Genomic DNA, 18,324 nt, shown 5'->3' on the forward strand with positions numbered 1-18,324 from the left:
CACAGGAGAACTAAAGGATTCAAAACTATTTTGGCAGAGGATGAACCATCCTTTATTTTCAGTAGGACCCCCATCTAATATTGATTCCGTGATATCGCCTGTATGAGTTTCCCATTGTTCTGCAGTTTTCAATTCTAAGACCGATCAAGATTGGGAAATAGATCCTGGGGCCATGTCATTCGCTGACCAGAAAAGTGCAGTTGATTTTAATCTGACAATTGAGATAAAAGATGCTACATTAGCAATCAGAAAAAGAAAAAATGGGAAAGCCCCGGGTCTGGATGGCATCCCTGTGGACCTGTTCAAGGAAAATGTTGAGCCCTGGGCCACAATTCTTACATATGTGTTTTGTGCTGCAATAATTGTCCCCCTTCTTGGAAAGAGGCGGTTATTGTGCCCATCTTAAGAAAGGGGACAAATCAAATCCTGCCTCCTATCGTACAATGTCTTTGTTGGACTAAGCCGTTAAGATATTGTGGAGGGTACTCTTTGCGAAACTCAGAGTTGGGCAGAGACAAGCAACATTATTTCTGACCTTCAGTATGGGTTTAGACAGTGCACTGAGACGACAGAACAGTGCCTAAACCTCTCTCTTCTAATAGGAAAAAATGTCCATGTTAACAAGTCTGTTTTGCACTTAGCTTTCATGGACCTATGAAGTGCATTTGATATGGTGAATAGACCCAAATTATGGAACATTCTGGAATATTTATGGGGTGAATAAACAATTAGTCTTAATGTTACATAGACTTCACAGGGATACTTCTGTGAAGATTCGTTATTGACCAACTGGAGATCGTACTCTGCTTATAAAATGTCAACAGGCCTTTTAGCCTCTTTTCTGTTTTCAATTAATATAAACTGCCTTGTGAGTCATCTCCTGCACAAGAAGAGAAACCATCCTGCGGGTGGGGAATCGCTATTTCCCAACGCTTCTCTATGCTGATGGTGCTGTACTCTTAGCTGATATATATAGAACATTGGCTGACTTTCCAAACTAGATTTAATGCTGGTATTTGAGTAATAAATCATGTGCCATTGGGAACGCTTTTAACAGATGTTATTACTTTGGTGCTAGATGCATTGGAGATATGGCTATTATGTATTACCCATGTAAAGGCATTCAATATTGACAAAGCTTTTTGCACATTACAGCTTGTAACCATGCCTGGTGGACTGAGGTGATCGCTGGTGGTAATCTTGCATATGGTGGCCACTAATGTAATCTTGTCTGATGTGTCACTATTAGAACGCTAATGATATTAGTGATCTTAATGAGTTTCATTGAACATAAGTAGCTCTTACAACAAAAAAGGTTGGAAACCCCTGAGATATGACAACACATATCCAAAAAAAGATGATACGTTATTCTTAGAGACCTCATCTAGAATGAGAATGATTAGGTAATATGTACTGTAGTCAGTGTTGGCATCAATGTCATTTTTGCTGTAAAATTTCACGTCATGTCAAGTCAAGTCAAGATACGCTTTATTCAATTTAAAAAATGTTAAATCATAAAAGCACAATACATTAAAATAAGCAAAAATATATCAATTCATCTGGATAAAATTGAACAATATATTAAAATGACATTGATTAAGAATTACAAAAAGAAGGACTAGAGACTAAATCCTGTGCAATCATGACATACATAAAAACCACGAGCATTTAATTGAAAGAGGGATCTTGCATAGTTTTCCTAGTTCTAACCACCCCTTTCAAATATTTTGCTAGTGGTCAGTGAAAATATCATCCTCTAAAAATTGTAACTTGATGAAAGCTGGTTAGAATAATCTCAATCCTTGAATTTAAAAAAAAAGGCAGAATCCATCTTTTCCTGAATAAAATATAAAACTTACAAAATAAGATAGTATAGATTGTGGACTGTGCAGATATTTCGTCACAAGGGCATGGACATAGTGAGCGTAACCAGTCATTTGCCTGACTGAATGGGACCATGTTATGGAAGTTGCCTAAACGCAGGAGCATCAATAGAAGCAGCCTGTCATTATTTCCTGGAGTAAATAATAATTAAGGTTGTATCCCTGGTTGAATAACCTCTTAGGTGCTGCGCCTATTCCAACGGCCGACGGCACCACTACCTCAGGAGTGCTGCCGTCGGCCGTTGGACGTTCGAACCTCACCTGCGCAATGGAACGTTCAGCACTAGAGCTGGACGTTCCATAGCTGCTAAGAGGTTAGAGAGTGATTGATTGGCTCTGACAGATGTTTTCATAATGTTAGAGGACAATCTATGCGTCTCCAGGTGGTTGATACATAACGACTTTTATTCCTTCCTCAAAAGAAGTGACAAACTGTCAGGATTAACAAAGTACTTGGGATGATCTAAGTCATGCATGAAGTTTTTAACATATGCGAGCCACGGAATACATTGTACCCGTTACAGGTTCAGTAAGGATCACTGACATAATATAGAATGACAAAATATAGACTTACCAAAATATAGTCACCAAAATATAGAATGCCAAAATATCGAATTCCTATCTACAAACAGGTAAGTACAAAAATATCGAATCCAAAATATAGTCTGTAAAAAATATAGTCAGTCAAAATATCGAATTTTTTTAAATGTCTTAAAAGTAATTTAAAATTAATGAACTAATAAATATAATTAACTAAAACATACTTAAAAATACTCAAATAACCTTAACATTAAGATATAATTAATTTAAGTTATTAATAAAAAATGTACAATATTTTACCGTAGGATAGCAGGAGGGTAACATTTAATATTACCACTCCAGTGAGTGCAACAGTAGGGAAAGCGTTGGATAGCGTAGGGGTAAAAAATACTATTCCCACTCCAGTGAGTGCAACAGTAGGGAAAGCGTTGGATAGCGTAGGGGTAAAAAATACTATTCCCACTCCAGAGAGTGCAACAGTAGGGAAAGCGTTGGATAGCGTAGGGGTAAAAAATACTATTCCCACTCCAGTGAGTGCAACAGTAGGGAAAGCGTTGGATAGCATAAGGGTAAAAATTACTATTCCCACTCCAGAGAGTGCAACAGTAGGGAAAGCGTTGGATAGCGGGAGGGTAAAAATTACTATTCCAACTCCAGAGCGTGCAACAGTAGGGAAAGCGTTGGATAGCGTAGGGGTAAGAATTACTATTCCCACTCCAGAGAGTGCAACAGTATGGAAAGCGTTGGATATTGGAAGGGTAAAAATTACTATTTCCACTCCAGAGAGTACAACAGTAGGGAAAGCATTGGATAGCGTAGGGGTAAAAATTACTATTCCCACTCCAGAGAGTGCAACAGTAGGGAAAGCGTTGGATAGCGTAGGGGTAAAAAATACTATTCCCACTCCAGAGAGTGCAACAGTAGGGAAAGCGTTGGATAGCGGGAGTGTGAAAATTACTATTCCCACTCCAGATAGTGCAACAGTAGGGAAAGCTTTGGATAGCGTAGGGGTAAAAATTACTATTCCCACTCCAGAGAGTGCAACAGTAGGGAAAGCGTTGGATAGCGTAGGGGTAAAAAATACTATTCCCACTCCAGAGAGTGCAACAGTAGGGAATGCGTTGGATAGCGGGAGGGTGAAAATTACTTGTCCCACTCCAGTGAGTTTAACAGTAGGGAAAGTAATGATTTAATATATTATTAAAAATAAATTAAATATCAATACCAATAAAACATTAATTGAAATTAATAACCAATTTAATATTATGTAATAATTAATTAGAAATACAACTACATATCCTTTATTAAAAATTAATAACCTATTCATAATTATTTAACAACTAATTAATTTTCAATAACAAAAACGAATTAATAATAAAAATAATACCAATTAAAAATTAACAGTAAATTAATTATCAATACACAAAAAGTATTTTTAATATGTAATTAATTACAATTACATTACTTACCACCCTATTCCCCTATAAACCCACATCCCACTACAGAAAATACATTAATACAATTATCATAATTATCAAATATTTAATTAATACAAAATAATTACCAATTAATAAGAAATAATTACCAATAGAAATTAATTACCAATTAAAAATTAATTAACAATAAATTTAACATCAATACCAATAAATGAAAAAAATTATTTACTTAATTACAATTAAATTACTTCCCACCCTATTCCCCTATAAACCCACAACCCGCTACAGAAAATAAATTTAGAAAATTAACATAATTAAAAATTAATCAATTAATACAAATTAATTGGCAATTATTAAAAATGAATTACCAATTAAAAAATAACAATAAATTCAAAATGAATACCAATAAATAAATAAAAATATTTAATTAATTACAATTAAATTACTTCCCACCCTATTCCCCTATAAACCCACAACCCGCTACAGAATTAAATTACGCAAAAATTAAATAACATAAAATTCATTACTTAAAATACATTAAACATACATTACAAAAATTAATATACACTTTTCACACATATACTAACATACAAAACACTTTAAAAAATTGATATTATTAAAAAATCGATATATTTAATGCCTATATTGTATACTTCGATATTTTGACTTCTATATTTTGAAAATCGATATTACTTACCTTAAATTCGATATTTGTAACCACTATATTGTGTCCATTCGATATATTGTCCATTCTATATTTTTACTTCGATATTATGTCCATTCTATATTTTGGAATCAATATTATGACTGTTTACCGTTCAGTAAATCTTTTAACATATCCCAACTGACGCCAGTTGCGACACCAGTCCAAACCTTATGCCATAATAAAATTGGCTGAATTTTGAATAGGTCGGACAAGTATAGCAGTCCCAGTTCGGCGTGACAAATATACGTGGCTGTACTATTCAGGACAGCTAAAAGATATTTTAAAAACCTGTTCTCGACTTGCAGGAGGGACTCACCCAAATACCAGCTCTGTACAGAGCAGTCGAAGTGCATTTAGCTTTGTAAATTGTCAGCAAATCGTTTATGGGACGCTTTCCTAGCTTCCTGGCAAAATTTATCAAGGCACCTGTAGCTTTGGCAAACAGAAATTTTCTGGAATTGTTGGCTTTGACCCATGAGCCCCATCTTTCAATAACAATTCCCAAATATGAAAAGTAGTTAGCAAATTCAAGGTTCTTATTGTTTATAAAAATGTCACAGCACTTGGCACTTGGCTTGCTACATTTCATGGTGAATGCTTTAGTAATATTCACATTAAGGTCTAAGCTTGAAATATAAGATGCAAAACTCAACACAATTTTCTGCAGGCCGATCGGAGTGCGGGCTAGCAACACCACATCGTCAGCATATAACAGGGCTCCAATCTGTCATTTGCCTATACTAGGTAAATCTTGGCATTCCCGCGATAAACTGGAACCCAAGCTATTTATGTAGAGGGAGAAAAGGAGGGGAGCTAACACCCCCCCCCTGTCTTACCCCCTTCCTGAAAGGGAAGTTGCTACTAAGTTCACCTGATCTCCTGTAACGGACCCTAGCCCAAGCATCTAGGTAAGGCTGTTTTAAAAAGTTAATAAGTTGCCTTTCCACCCCCATGGACTCTAGTGTGCACCAAAGCTTCTGGTGAATAACACAAGCAACGGCCGAGCTCAAATCAACGAAACACAAGTATAAGATCCCCTTTTCAGCCTGTGTGTATTTTCCCAGTATAAGACTTAGATTCAAACTCTGTTCCACTGTACCTAAACCTTGATGAATGTGGTTCCTTGGGGGGTAGAAATATCCGAGGGGCAATACGTTTATTCCTCAATGTGTCACATGATCACTGCCAAGTCTACAGAGAATCTCATGTACCATTCTTGGAGATCTACATGTGAGGACAATACAGTCACAGGGGAGTGTTTTTCCCTTCTCCCCACCCATCCTGCTGTTCTCGCCAGTTTAAACTCACCAAACAGGGCCTCTGTTATCCCGGTTTTTGTCCCGAGCCAGCAGAGAGCCCTGTTTCTCAATTCCTCCCATGTTTCATTTACCTGGGGGGTGGGATGCCGTACATTGGCTAAAATTATGGTATGTGGGGTGGCTTCTTGGGGCTGATTTAGTCTTGAATCCTCCCTGGATATGGAAATTGCAAGGGGAATAGATGGCGGCAATACAGGTGAAGTAAGAATGATATAATGCGAAGAGATATAGATGCTAATGGACAGGTAATCATACACCAATCCAAAGTAACAACGGCCAAATTAAAATAATGAACTCTAACAATTAATGAATACAAAAGCATGTTATTTGATAATAAATAAACTAATAAATAAAAAAAATACTGCCTAGAATATAATCATAGAAACATAATAAGAAAAAATGTTTAATGGGTCAGAAAACACTAAAGAAGCAAATGGCTCTTAAAACTATTTAGGAAGGGAACAGAGGACTTTAATAAGACCGTGACAATGACTGAAGGAGGACGAAATACCACTTTTGTTTTTAGGTTGCAGCAGTGATTCAAATAAATGAACAGGGTGGCTCTGCTTAGATGGAGGAGCGTCCCTTCACTGCTCTGAGAGCACCAATAAAATAACAATAAAATAATAACTTTGTTATCAACATTTTTTTTTATTTGCTTTGGAGGTGGGTTAGGGCAGAGCGGGGTAAGGCTGGGGTTCAGAGCCTGGGAGGAGTGGTGAGTGCACACTCTCAAAGTGCACACAATTGCTTGGGCGGCCATCTCGTGCCGGCCAAAGCATCATGCGCACTTAGCATGTTTCCCACCAGGCTGCAATACACAGCCTGGTGGGGAACATCCCCAGGACCCCAGTCCACATCTGATTGCCAAACCACAGTGCTCAGATAAATCACAATGCCGCCTTGAAGCGTTATGATTGGCTTAGGGGAGCCCGTTTGCTTCCCTCCTCGAGAAGAGAAGGAGCAGAAGAGAGACAGTGGCAGCCGAAAGGTACATGTTTTTTTGTTGTCGCTTTTTTCCAACTCAGCCATCCTGTTTCATGCTAGCCGCCACAGTACATGAATAGATCTATAGAGCGTGTGCGGGCCATTTTTCATGTTTAGCAATTGTGCAAAAAAACAGCATTTTGCTAAGAATGGATGAAATATGTATGCTGATGAGCAGAGTGTAGTATGCTTTGCATTTAAAGCTTAATTTTTAAACAGTCACATGCATGATCTGCTGATAAAATGTGATCTTTGTGGGCACTGATGCACTGGGATATTCCATTAATTTATTTTCTCCACTATTTGTAAAACCTATGTTTTTTTAGATATTGTATTGAAAAACTTATATTGAGAAATGCGTTGTTTGCCTCCGTTTTCTTAAGAGAAGATGCCCACATACCTCACAGGAGAAAGTCGGGCTTCCTGCTATGCTCATTCCATGAACTTTGTGTCTAGTATTAAGTAATTTTGCCAGGATTGCTTTTCGTTGCTAGATCAGCCCTCCTCCACAATGACTCACACAACAGATGGGGTTTTGTGCCAATGTATTATATAAGGCTGACATAATGAAACTTACACCACACTCAGATCCCTTTTGTTGTGCAACCACGGTGAACAGGAACAACATGTGCTGCAGTGCTTAATTTGTACAAAAATAAGTACCAGGACTCTTGTCAGGAGGCCACTGCACCTTGCACCACACTTTGCCCCTGTCATGCTGCAATGATAGTAACGCAAACAAAACAGGTGATGGACCGAATGTGGATCAATGTCACACATTCAACCCAGTCCAAAGATCTGGGCCCAAATCCATCGTTTTTTTGCACTCCACACCACCCTGGGTTAGACAATGGCGATATGCAAATCAGCTCTGACCCTGTGCCCCATGGAAACAGTCCAGTTCGAACTACAAAAGCCATGTCCTTCCCAGAACGGAATCAAGCATCCGAGGACCGGACCGGTTTCGAGGTAACACCTCTCATCAGCCCGGCTAGCTTGACTCCAGTGGTGTGGAGTGCCTGGGACCCACGTCTGAGCATCCCCAGCGCACTTATGGCGGTATTGCAAACAAAACAGGTGATGGACCGAATGTGGATCAATGTCACACATTCAACCCAGTCCAAAGATCTGGGCCCAAATCCATCGATTTTTTGCACTCCACACCACCCTGGGTTAGACAATGGCGATATGCAAATCAGCTCTGACCCTGTGCCCCATATCCATCATCGAGTGGAAATGTCCACTGTCTCCCATCAAATAGCCAGCTGCTCCAAAACAGTCACAAAGTACATTGTCAAGCTGCCTGTCTGGGAACATGTAAATGCGTCAACATGCATGGGACACACTGTTTACCTGCATCTCCCATTTACCTTGCAGAGGGCCAATTAACACCTCCTGCAGAGTAGACCAGACATATCTTCAGTGAAGATGAAAAGGACACCCTGGTCATCTGCACCAACACCCTCCAACGTATAGTAGACAGCCTCCGTACCCCACCTCCAGGATCAGGGCAGCCCAGCTTCATTGAGGTGACCCCACCTCCTGCACAGACCACACAGCAGGAAGCACACACCAACATGGCAGGCTCACAGGAACAACCCATGGCTTTCCACTGCGCTGTGTAAGGATGCCAGGAGAAGATGGCTGATCAGCTGCAGGTGGGGTTCGACCTCATGGCAGCCAAGCTAGGTGAAATACGTAGGTTTCTGAGTCTCATCAGGGACCACTTACAGTCCCTAACGGACACCCACTGTCTGCTCCATATTCTCCAACAATCCCTGGCTGACCTCGCTGGAGCCATTGCTCAGATTAGAGAACTGTCTAGTCAGTCAGGCTCCAGTGATGACAGCACAGAGTTCCAGTGAAAGAACTATCAGAGGTACACAAGCAAACACTTTTATAGAAAATTTTCAAACACGAACACATCTGAAACAAATATTTCAACACAATGTTATTTAATCACAATGTGCTTGTTTGTGTTACATATCACATACTAATAGCACAATTGTCATAGTGCCCCAGGGAGAGTAAGGGTAGGATAGAGTGTTTGTGTAAGAAGAGAGGGATGTGTAAAGTAGGTCATAGTGCAAATAATAGTATCAGTACATAAGAATTCATGAACAACCAATACACCTGGTTTCAGAACACTGAGCCAGTAGGATAATCGAGCAGCTAATGCTCAACACTTTAATAAAATACCATGCTGATGACGCTATTATTTAATAATTATCATGATGTTTGCGTCAACTGGTATCTGGTAGTAGCCGTCGACGTTTCAACCCCAAAACTACAGTGGTAGGTATACGTCACACCTTAAAGCGGCGTCTTCATCAGGACAACAAAGACCCAGGGGAACACTAATTTTTCTGTGAAAATGAAGTAAAAATGTGTATTACTATTTACAGTGATAAAAATTGTATTAAAAACGCGCTTAATAGCGCCACAACCTATCTAAATGAAGGAAAAATTCTACATTACAAGTGAATCTACGGACTCAACACGCATTGATCGTTGGAAGTTCCTTTGGATACTGTTTTGTACCCCGCCTTTCGTTCTCCTGCCCGTGTTGTGAGCTAAACAGCCCAACTTTCCATCGTCAACTGTCAGATAAAAGTCCTAGGATGAGGGCCGTACCCTTAGGCCCTCTGGTTAAGAGAGTCGGGGGGAGGACGCTCCTTACGAGCTCTGGTCCCCAAACTCTGGAACTGCCTCCCGCTGAGCATCGGAAGCATTCAAAACCATGTTGCATTCCGTAAGGCCATAAAAACCCATCTTATCCCTAAATAATCTTCTGCTGCGCCTGTTTGGTCCTGCCACCATTGTCTGTCTGAGACTAGTGCTGGGACGCCCCTCGGCTGGGGCAGCCATGCGCTCTATAAATATTATAACATAACATAACATAAACCTGCCATATACATAGCAGAGACCAGTCTGTCTTTGATTCCCTTGCCCCACAGTTACATATCAGGCAACCCAGACTAAGACCCTCATTCCCTTGCAAAACTGATTTGCTCCTCTAGAATATCTGCAGGACATTGATTGACACCCTGAGAAGCCTATACTCACACAACTGCCCTTGAAAACACCACTGGCTTACACCCCCACATTTAACTCTCTAGACACGCCCCTAGACACAGTGTGCGTTTAAAGGGGGATTCTCAAAGAAAGTCATATAAGACACCTTTTTCACTTCCCCCATGCCTTGTAACTTGCTCTTTTAAATTGTGGTGGGCATTCAGACGAACCTATCAATGCCTTTCATTGAGGGATTTGACATAATGAGTTTTCAGGAGCCATGGGCCAGAAGGATTTTCATTCTAACGGCATCCGCTCCTTTTGCACTGCAGCAACTCCGTCACCTTGGCGGAGGGCGGAGGTAGATCTGGACTGTTTGATATAGGTTAAGTTCACTCATGTGAACGTAAAAGTGTAAAAGTGTTATGCTCCACTACTTGGTTCCAAATATTGCTTCTGGCAGGATTTCTTACGGACTTGTTGATTATCAATTTTTACAATAATACAATCGGTCACCATACCTCTGAAGTCACAGACCTGCTCACCAGTCATATGATGAATTTGAACTGTAATCTATCTTCATGTTGTATCTTGTGTGAGGTATTTTTAAATTGCTCTTTATGTCCACTTAGTGGGTGTACGGTTTGTGGTCTGGGGGATTGTACGCACCAGGAGGTGACCCCTTTTAGGCACACAGTGTATGGGGACGCGGTTGATAAAAATGTTATTGAAATCCTCTCCATCCTTTATAGGGCTGGCCTATGTAATACTATTGATTTCATTCTAGTTTCTGAAACATATTGTTCCCTGATATTTATTTCCCAGTGTGTGAGTTATCATAACCCACTGGCAGTGTTATTTAAATGTCAGGCTTCAGGTGCAGACATTAGCAAGGGGTCCCCAACCATTACATTTTCTGCTAATAGCAGAGTTCATGTTAAGTGGGCCTCTATTGATCTGCCATCTTTCCTGAAATGTATGGTGTCCCCTAACTTGAATTTCGTAAAGTAATATTTTGAAATTAATGTTCCTGCTTCCCAGATAATTGAGAGTTTTGCTAGCCTTTCTCCTTCGATGCCAGCAGCCTTCACCACAAAAATCAAACCCAGCCCCCCTCCTCCCCATCGGTGGCTTAGCTCAGCATGTTCTGAAGCACATCAGGCTTTGAAGTCGGTTCTGAAAGCAATTCCAAGAATTCGGACTGCTAGGAGGTTATATAAAGCCACTCTTATGGCTAGAAAGACTCAGCTAAGAGAGTCAACATGGCTGGACCTTCAGAGCACAGGAGAACTAAAGGATTCAAAACTATTTTGGCAGATGATGAACCATCCTTTATTTTCAGTAGGACCCCCATCTAATATTGATTCCGAGATATCGCCTGTATGGGTTTCCCATTGTTCTGCAGTTTTCAATTCTAAGACCGATCAAGATTGGGAAATAGATCCTGGGGCCATGTCATTCGATGATCGGAAACGTGCAGTTGATTTTAATCTGACAATTGAGATAAAAGATGTTACATTAGCAATTAGAAAAAGAAAAAATGGGAAAGCCCCGGGTCTGCATGGCATCCCTGTGGACCTGTTCAAGGAAAATGTTGAGCTCTGGGCCACAATTCTTACACATGTGTTTCGTGCTGCAATAACTGTCCCCCTTCTTGGAAAGAGGCGGTTATTGTGCCCATCTTAAGAAAGGGGACAAATCAAATCCTGCCTCCTATCGTACAATATCTTTGTTGGACTAAGCTGTTAAGATATTGTGGAGGGTACTCTTTGCGAAACTCAAAGTTGGGCAGAGACAAGCAACATTATTTCTGATCTTCAATATGGGTTTAGACAGTGCACTGAGACAACAGAACAGCGCCCCAAACTCTCTCTTCTAATAGGAAAATATGTCCATGTTAACAAGTCTGTTTTGCACTTAGCTTTCATGGACCTATGAAGTGCATTTGATTTGGTGAATAGGTCCAAATTATCGAACATTCTGGAATATTTATGGGGTGAATAAACAATTAGTCTTAATGTTACATGGACTTCACAGGGATACCTCTGTGAAGATTCGTTATTGACCAACTGGAGACTGTACTCTGCTTATAAAATGTCAACAGGGTGTACAGCCTTTTAGCCACTTTTCTGTTTTTAATTAATATAAACTGCCTTGTGAGTCATCTCCTGCAGAAGAAGAGAAACCATCCTGCGGGTGGGGAATCGCTATTTCCCAACGCTTCTCTATGCTGATGGTGCATAAAAGAGTGGCTGACTTTCCAAATTAGATTTAATGCTGGTATTTGAGTAATAAATCATGTGCCATTGGGAAACCTTTTAACAGATGTCATCACTTTGGTGCTAGATGCATTGGAGCTATGCTATTATGTATTATCCATGTAAAGGCGTTCGATATTGACAAAGCTTTTTGCACATTACAGCTTGTAACCATGCCTGGTGGACTGAGGTGATCGCTGGTAGTAATCTTGCATATGGTGGCCACTAATGTAATCTTGTCTGATGTGGTCACTATTAGAACGCTAATGATATTAGTGATCTTAATGAGTTTCATCGTACATAAGTTGCTCTTACAACAAAAAAGGTTGGAGACCCCTGAGATATGACAACACATATCCAAAAAAAGATGATACGTTATTCTTAGAGACCTCATCTAGAATGAGAATGTTTAGGTAATATGTACTGTAGTCAGTGTTGGCATCAATGTCATTTTTGCTGTAATATTTCACGTCAAGTCAAGATACGCTTTATTCAATTTAAAAAATGTTAAATCATAAAAGCACAATACATTAAAATAAGCAAAAATATATCAATTCATCTGGATAAAATTGAACAATATATTAAAATGGCATTGATTAAGAATTACAAAAAGAAGGACTAGAGACTAATTTCCTGTGCAACCATGACATACATAAAAACCACGAGCATTTAATTGAAAGAGGGATCTTGCATAGTTTTCCTAGTTCTAACCACCCCTTTCAAATATTTTGCTATGTGGTCAGTGAAAATATCATCCTCTAAAAATTGTAACTTGATGAAAGCAGGTCAGAATATTCTCAATCCTTGAATTTAAAAAAAGGCAGAATCCATCTTTTCCTGAATAAAATATAAAACTTACAAAATAAGATAGTATGGATTGTGGACTGTGCAGATATTTCGTCACATGGGCATGGACATAGAGAGCGTGACCAGTCATTTGCCTAACTGAATGTGACCATGTTATGGAAGTTGCCTAAATGCAGGAGCATCAATAGCAAGCAGCCTGTCATTATTTCCTGGAGTAAATAATAAATAAGGTTGTATCCCTGGTTGAGTAAAGAGTGATTGATTGGCTCTGACAGATGTTTTCATAATGTTAGAGGACAATCTATGCGTCTCCAGGTGGTTGATACATAACGACTTTGATTCCTTCCTCAAAACAAGTGACAAACTGTCAGGATTAACAAAGTACTTGGGATGATCTAAGTCATGCATGAAGTTTTTAACATATGCGAGCCACGGAATACATTGTACCCGTTACAGGTTCAGTAAATCTTTTAACATATCCCAACTGACGCCAGTTGCGACACCAGTCCAAACCTTATGCCATAATAAAATTGGCTGAATTTTGAATAGGTCGGACAAGTATAGCAGTCCCAGTTCGGCGTGACAAATATACGTGGCTGTACTATTCAGGACAGCTAAAAGATATTTTAAAAACCTGTTCTCGACTTGCAGGAGGGACTCAAAGTTTTCATGACCCCAAATACCAGCTCTTTACAGAGCAGTCGAAGTGCATTTAGCTTTGTAAATTGTCAGCAAATCGTTTATGGGACGCTTTCCTAGCTTCCTGGCAAAATTTATCAAGGCACCTGTAGCTTTGGCAAACAGAAATTTTCTGGAATTGTTGGCTTTGACCCATGAGCCCCATCTTTCAAAAACAATTCCCAAATATGAAAAGTAGTTAGCAAATTGAAGGTTCATATTGTTTATAAAAATGTCACAGCACTTGACACTTGGCTTGCTACATTTCATGGTGAATGCTTTAGTAATATTTACATTAAGGTCTAAGCTTGAAATATAAGATGCAAAACTCAACACAATTTTCTGCAGGGCGATCGGAGTGCGGGCTAGCAACACCACATCGTCAGCATATAACAGGGCTCCAATCTGTCATTTGCCTTGTACTAGGTAAATCTTGGCATTCCCGCGATAAACTGGAACCCAAGCTATTTATGTAGAGGGAGAAAAGGAGGGGAGCTAACACACACCCCTGTCTTACCCCCTTCCTGAAAGGGAAGTTGCCACTAAGTTCACCTGATCTCCTGTAACGGACCCTAGCCCAAGCATCTAGGTAAGGCTGTTTTAAAAAGTTAATAAGTTGCCTTTCGACCCCCATGGCCTCTAGTGTGCACCACAGCTTCTGATGGGTAACACAAGCAAAAGCCGAGCTCAAATCAACGAAACACAAGTATAAGATCCCCTTTTCAGCCTGTGTGTATTTTCCCAGTATAAGACTTAGATTCAAACTCTGTTCCACTGTACCTAAACCTTGATGAATGTGGTTCCTTGGGGGTAGAAATATCCGAGGGGCAATATGTTTATTCCTCTATGTGTCACGTGATCACTGCCAAGTCTACAAAGTATCTCATGTACCATTCTTGGAAATCTACATGTGAGGACAATACAGTCACAGGGGAGTGTTTTTCCCTTCTCCCCGCCCATCCTACTCTTCTTGCCAGTTTAAAGACCTCAAACAGGGCCTCAGTTATCCCGGTTTTTGTACCGAGCCAGCAGAGAGCCCTGTTTCTCAATTCCTCCCATGTTTCATTTACCTGGGGGGTGGGATGCAGTACATTCGCTAAAATTATGGTATGTGGGGTGGCTCTTGGGGCAGATTTAGTCTTGAATCCTCCCTGGATATGGGAATTGCAAGGGGAATAGATGGCGGCAATACAGGTGAAGTAAGAATGATATAATGCGAAGAGATATAGATGCTAATGGACAGGTAATCATACACCAATCCAAAGTAACAACGGCCAAATTAAAATAATGAACTCTAACAATTAATGAATACAAAAGCATGTTATTTGATAATAAATAAACTAATAAATAAAAAAAATACTGCCTAGAATATAATCATAGAAACATAATAAGAAAAAATGTTTAATGGGTCAGAAAACACAAAAGAAGCAAATGACTCTTAAAACTATTTAAGAAGAAGGGAACAGAGGACTTTAATAAGACCGTGACAATGACTGAAGGAGGATGAAACGCCACTTTTGTTTTTAGGTTGCAGCAGTGATTCAAATAAATGAACAGGGTGGCTCCTCTGCTTAGATAGAGGAGCGTCCCTTCACTGCTCTGAGAGCACCAATAAAATAACAATAAAATAATAACTTTGTTATTAACATTTTTTTTTATTTGCTTTGGAGGTGGGTTAGGGCAGAGCGGGGCAAGGCTGGGGTTCAGAGCCTGGGAGGAGTGGTGAGTGCACACTCTCAAAGTGCACATGATTGCTTGGGCGGCCATCTCGTGCCGGCCAAAGCATCATGCGCACTTAGCATGTTTCCCACCAGGCTGCAACACACAGCCTGGTGGGGAACATCCCCAGGACCCCAGTCCACATATGATTGCCAAACCACAGTGCTCAGATAAATCACAATGCCGCCTTGAAGCGTTATGATTGGCTTAGGGGAGCCCATATGCTTACCTCCTCGAGAAGAGAAGGAGCGGAAGAGAGACAGTGGCAGCCGAAAGGTACATGTTTTTTTGTTGTTGCTTTTTTTCAACTCAGCCATCCTGTTTCATGCTAGCCGCCACAGTACATGAATAGATCTATAGAGCGTGTGCGGGCCATTTTTCATGTTTAGCAATTGTGCAAAAAAACAGAATTTTGCTAAGAATGGATGAAATATGGATGCTGATGAGCAGAGTGTAGTATGCTTTGCATTCAAAGCTTAAAACAGTCACATGCATGATCTGCTGATAAAATGTGATCTTTTTGGGCACTGATGCACTGGGATATTCCATTAATTTATTTTCTCCACTATTTGTAAAACCTATGTTTTTTTAGATATTGTATTGAAAAACTTATATTGAGAAATGCGTTGTTTGCCTCCGTTTTCTTAAGAGAAGATGCCCACATACCTCACAGGAGAAAGTCGGGCTTCCTGCTATGCTCATTCCATGTACTTTGTGTCTAGTATTAAGTAATTTTGCCAGGATTGCTTTTCGTTGCTAGATCAGCCCTCCTCCACAATGACTCACACAACAGATGGGGTTTTGTGCCAATGTATTATATAAGGCTGACATAATGAAACTTACACCACACTCAGATCCCTTTTGTTGTGCAACCACGGTGAACAGGAACAACATGTACTGCAGTGCTTAATTTGTACAAAAATAAGTACCAGGACTCTTGTCAGGAGGCCACTGCACCTTGCACCACACTTTGTCCCTGTCATGCTGCAATGATAGTAACAACACAACTACTAACCAACATACAAGTGTGATAGCTCGGACTATTTCAGGCCCCCAAAGCTCTAAGAATGGCTTGGGTGGCAGACAATAGTCATTTTAATGTATATTTAATTGATAACAAACCGTTGTTGTGGTCCTCTCAAATTTAGACAGACAGCGGCACCTTGTGGCAAACTTTCACAAGCGCTGGTATTGACAATTAAGTGCTGATGCTGAGCATCGGAAACCACTGCCTCAAATTAAGCACTGATATACAGGCTTGAACCTCAATTTATCCTTGTGTTTCTATCTGCAGTGTAAGTGGGCTGAGAAGTCTAGGTGTGTAGTCATTTGGGGATTCATGGCAGATTCAGAAGAGAATTATCAGGAAGGGCTCCCTCTATACAGTACACTAACCTCATCTTTACTTTCTTTAGCTGCAACATGGACGTAAAGTCTCTTGGGTGGCACACACAACTGGAAATTTATCAAGTGCATTGCCATTCCGGTTGGCAAACATCAGTGGCGGCTCGTGACATTTGAAAGTGGTGGGCGTAAATACTGCACTGTGGGGAACGAGCGTCCCGGCCTGCAGCACCACTCCCCTTATCAAGAGCTTGCCCTAAGTGCAAATGAGATCAGGAAGTGTCACACTTCTTCCGCAGCAGAGACAGGGGCCATCAAACTGAAGCTAAGAATGAAAACGGGATTGGCATCTGACCCACATAGGGCCTGCAATGTAGGACACGAGGACAGCACAGCCAATGCATTTCAGGAGCGTGTGATCAGGAGGTCAGGCTGCCAAGTCCCTCATCAGGACTGGCCCGCTGCTTTTGAAGGGATCAGAATGGATTAAAAGGGGTATGCAAATGCCGAGGCAGTAATGACTTGGTGCGATGAAGTTGGTGTACCCAGCAGTCACGGCTCGCTCACAGTGGGGGCCAGGGGGGGGGATAAATAAAATAAAAAACTTACCTTGTCTTGGCCGGGTCCACTCCACACCATCTCTGCTCAGGGGTCCCGTCCCGTTGGCGCCTAGACTGAGTCACTCTCTCCGAAGTTCAGGCTCTGGCTGGCTCTCCGCGCGCCTCTAAACAATAATGGCGGCCAACTAAGACACAGTAGTAGGCTAGTAGCCAATCCTGATGCTGCTATCTTTAGAGGAGAACCCGTAAATCGTTGATTGGGTTTGAAACGCGTCGGCGTCCTGCTCCACCAAGATACCAAATCGCTAGGGCGTAATAGGAATAGAATTTACACATTTCTACACTGTTGTTTAGTTTATGTGTCTTCCTATTTTTCGCACCATGTGACAAATTCACTGTGTATTTTGTGGTGGGTGAAACAAGTAGGCTAGTTTTTCATCTTGTTAGTCCACTTGTTCAACTTTCATTCAGGATTGGTGCCTCACTGACATAATTTGCTGAGGCCTTGCACAGTTGTCTATATTTATTGTTATCACAATTGTCTATATGTGTTTTATTGATTGTATGTATTGTATATGGTTTATTCAATGTATTTGTGAACCTCTGTAAATGTGGTGGTGTATCCTTTGATGCTAAAAAATTGTTCATAACTTTTCATAAAAAATAAGTGACTAAACACAAATGGTTTTTCAGCCTAGCAATTCATTATACTAGGTTTGCATTTGTTTCAAAAAAGTATACTGTCCGGCTCCTTTTTTGTTTATTCTATAAGAGTGGTCCAGGCCGGCCAGGGACAGGACCCAAGCCTTTTCTTTTTTCGCTGTATTGTAGAACGGGTCTTTACCCGTAAGGTTAGAAGTCGACACACATCATACGACAAAAACCACATTAAGTGGATCCAGGTTTCTGGACTAAAGTAATGGCAGATAAGGACACACTTTCATTTAGTGAGGAACACATTGAGAAACTCCTTGCTGACTCAACACTCTTTACAACAGTCACATTGAGCGGCACAGCAAAGCAGCAAAACGTAGCGGACAAGCTTCTCAGGCTACAAAAAAAGCACATCAGA

This window comes from Lissotriton vulgaris, chromosome 7, assembly GCF_964263255.1.
Source record: "Lissotriton vulgaris chromosome 7, aLisVul1.2, whole genome shotgun sequence".
Taxonomy (NCBI): domain Eukaryota; kingdom Metazoa; phylum Chordata; class Amphibia; order Caudata; family Salamandridae; genus Lissotriton; species Lissotriton vulgaris.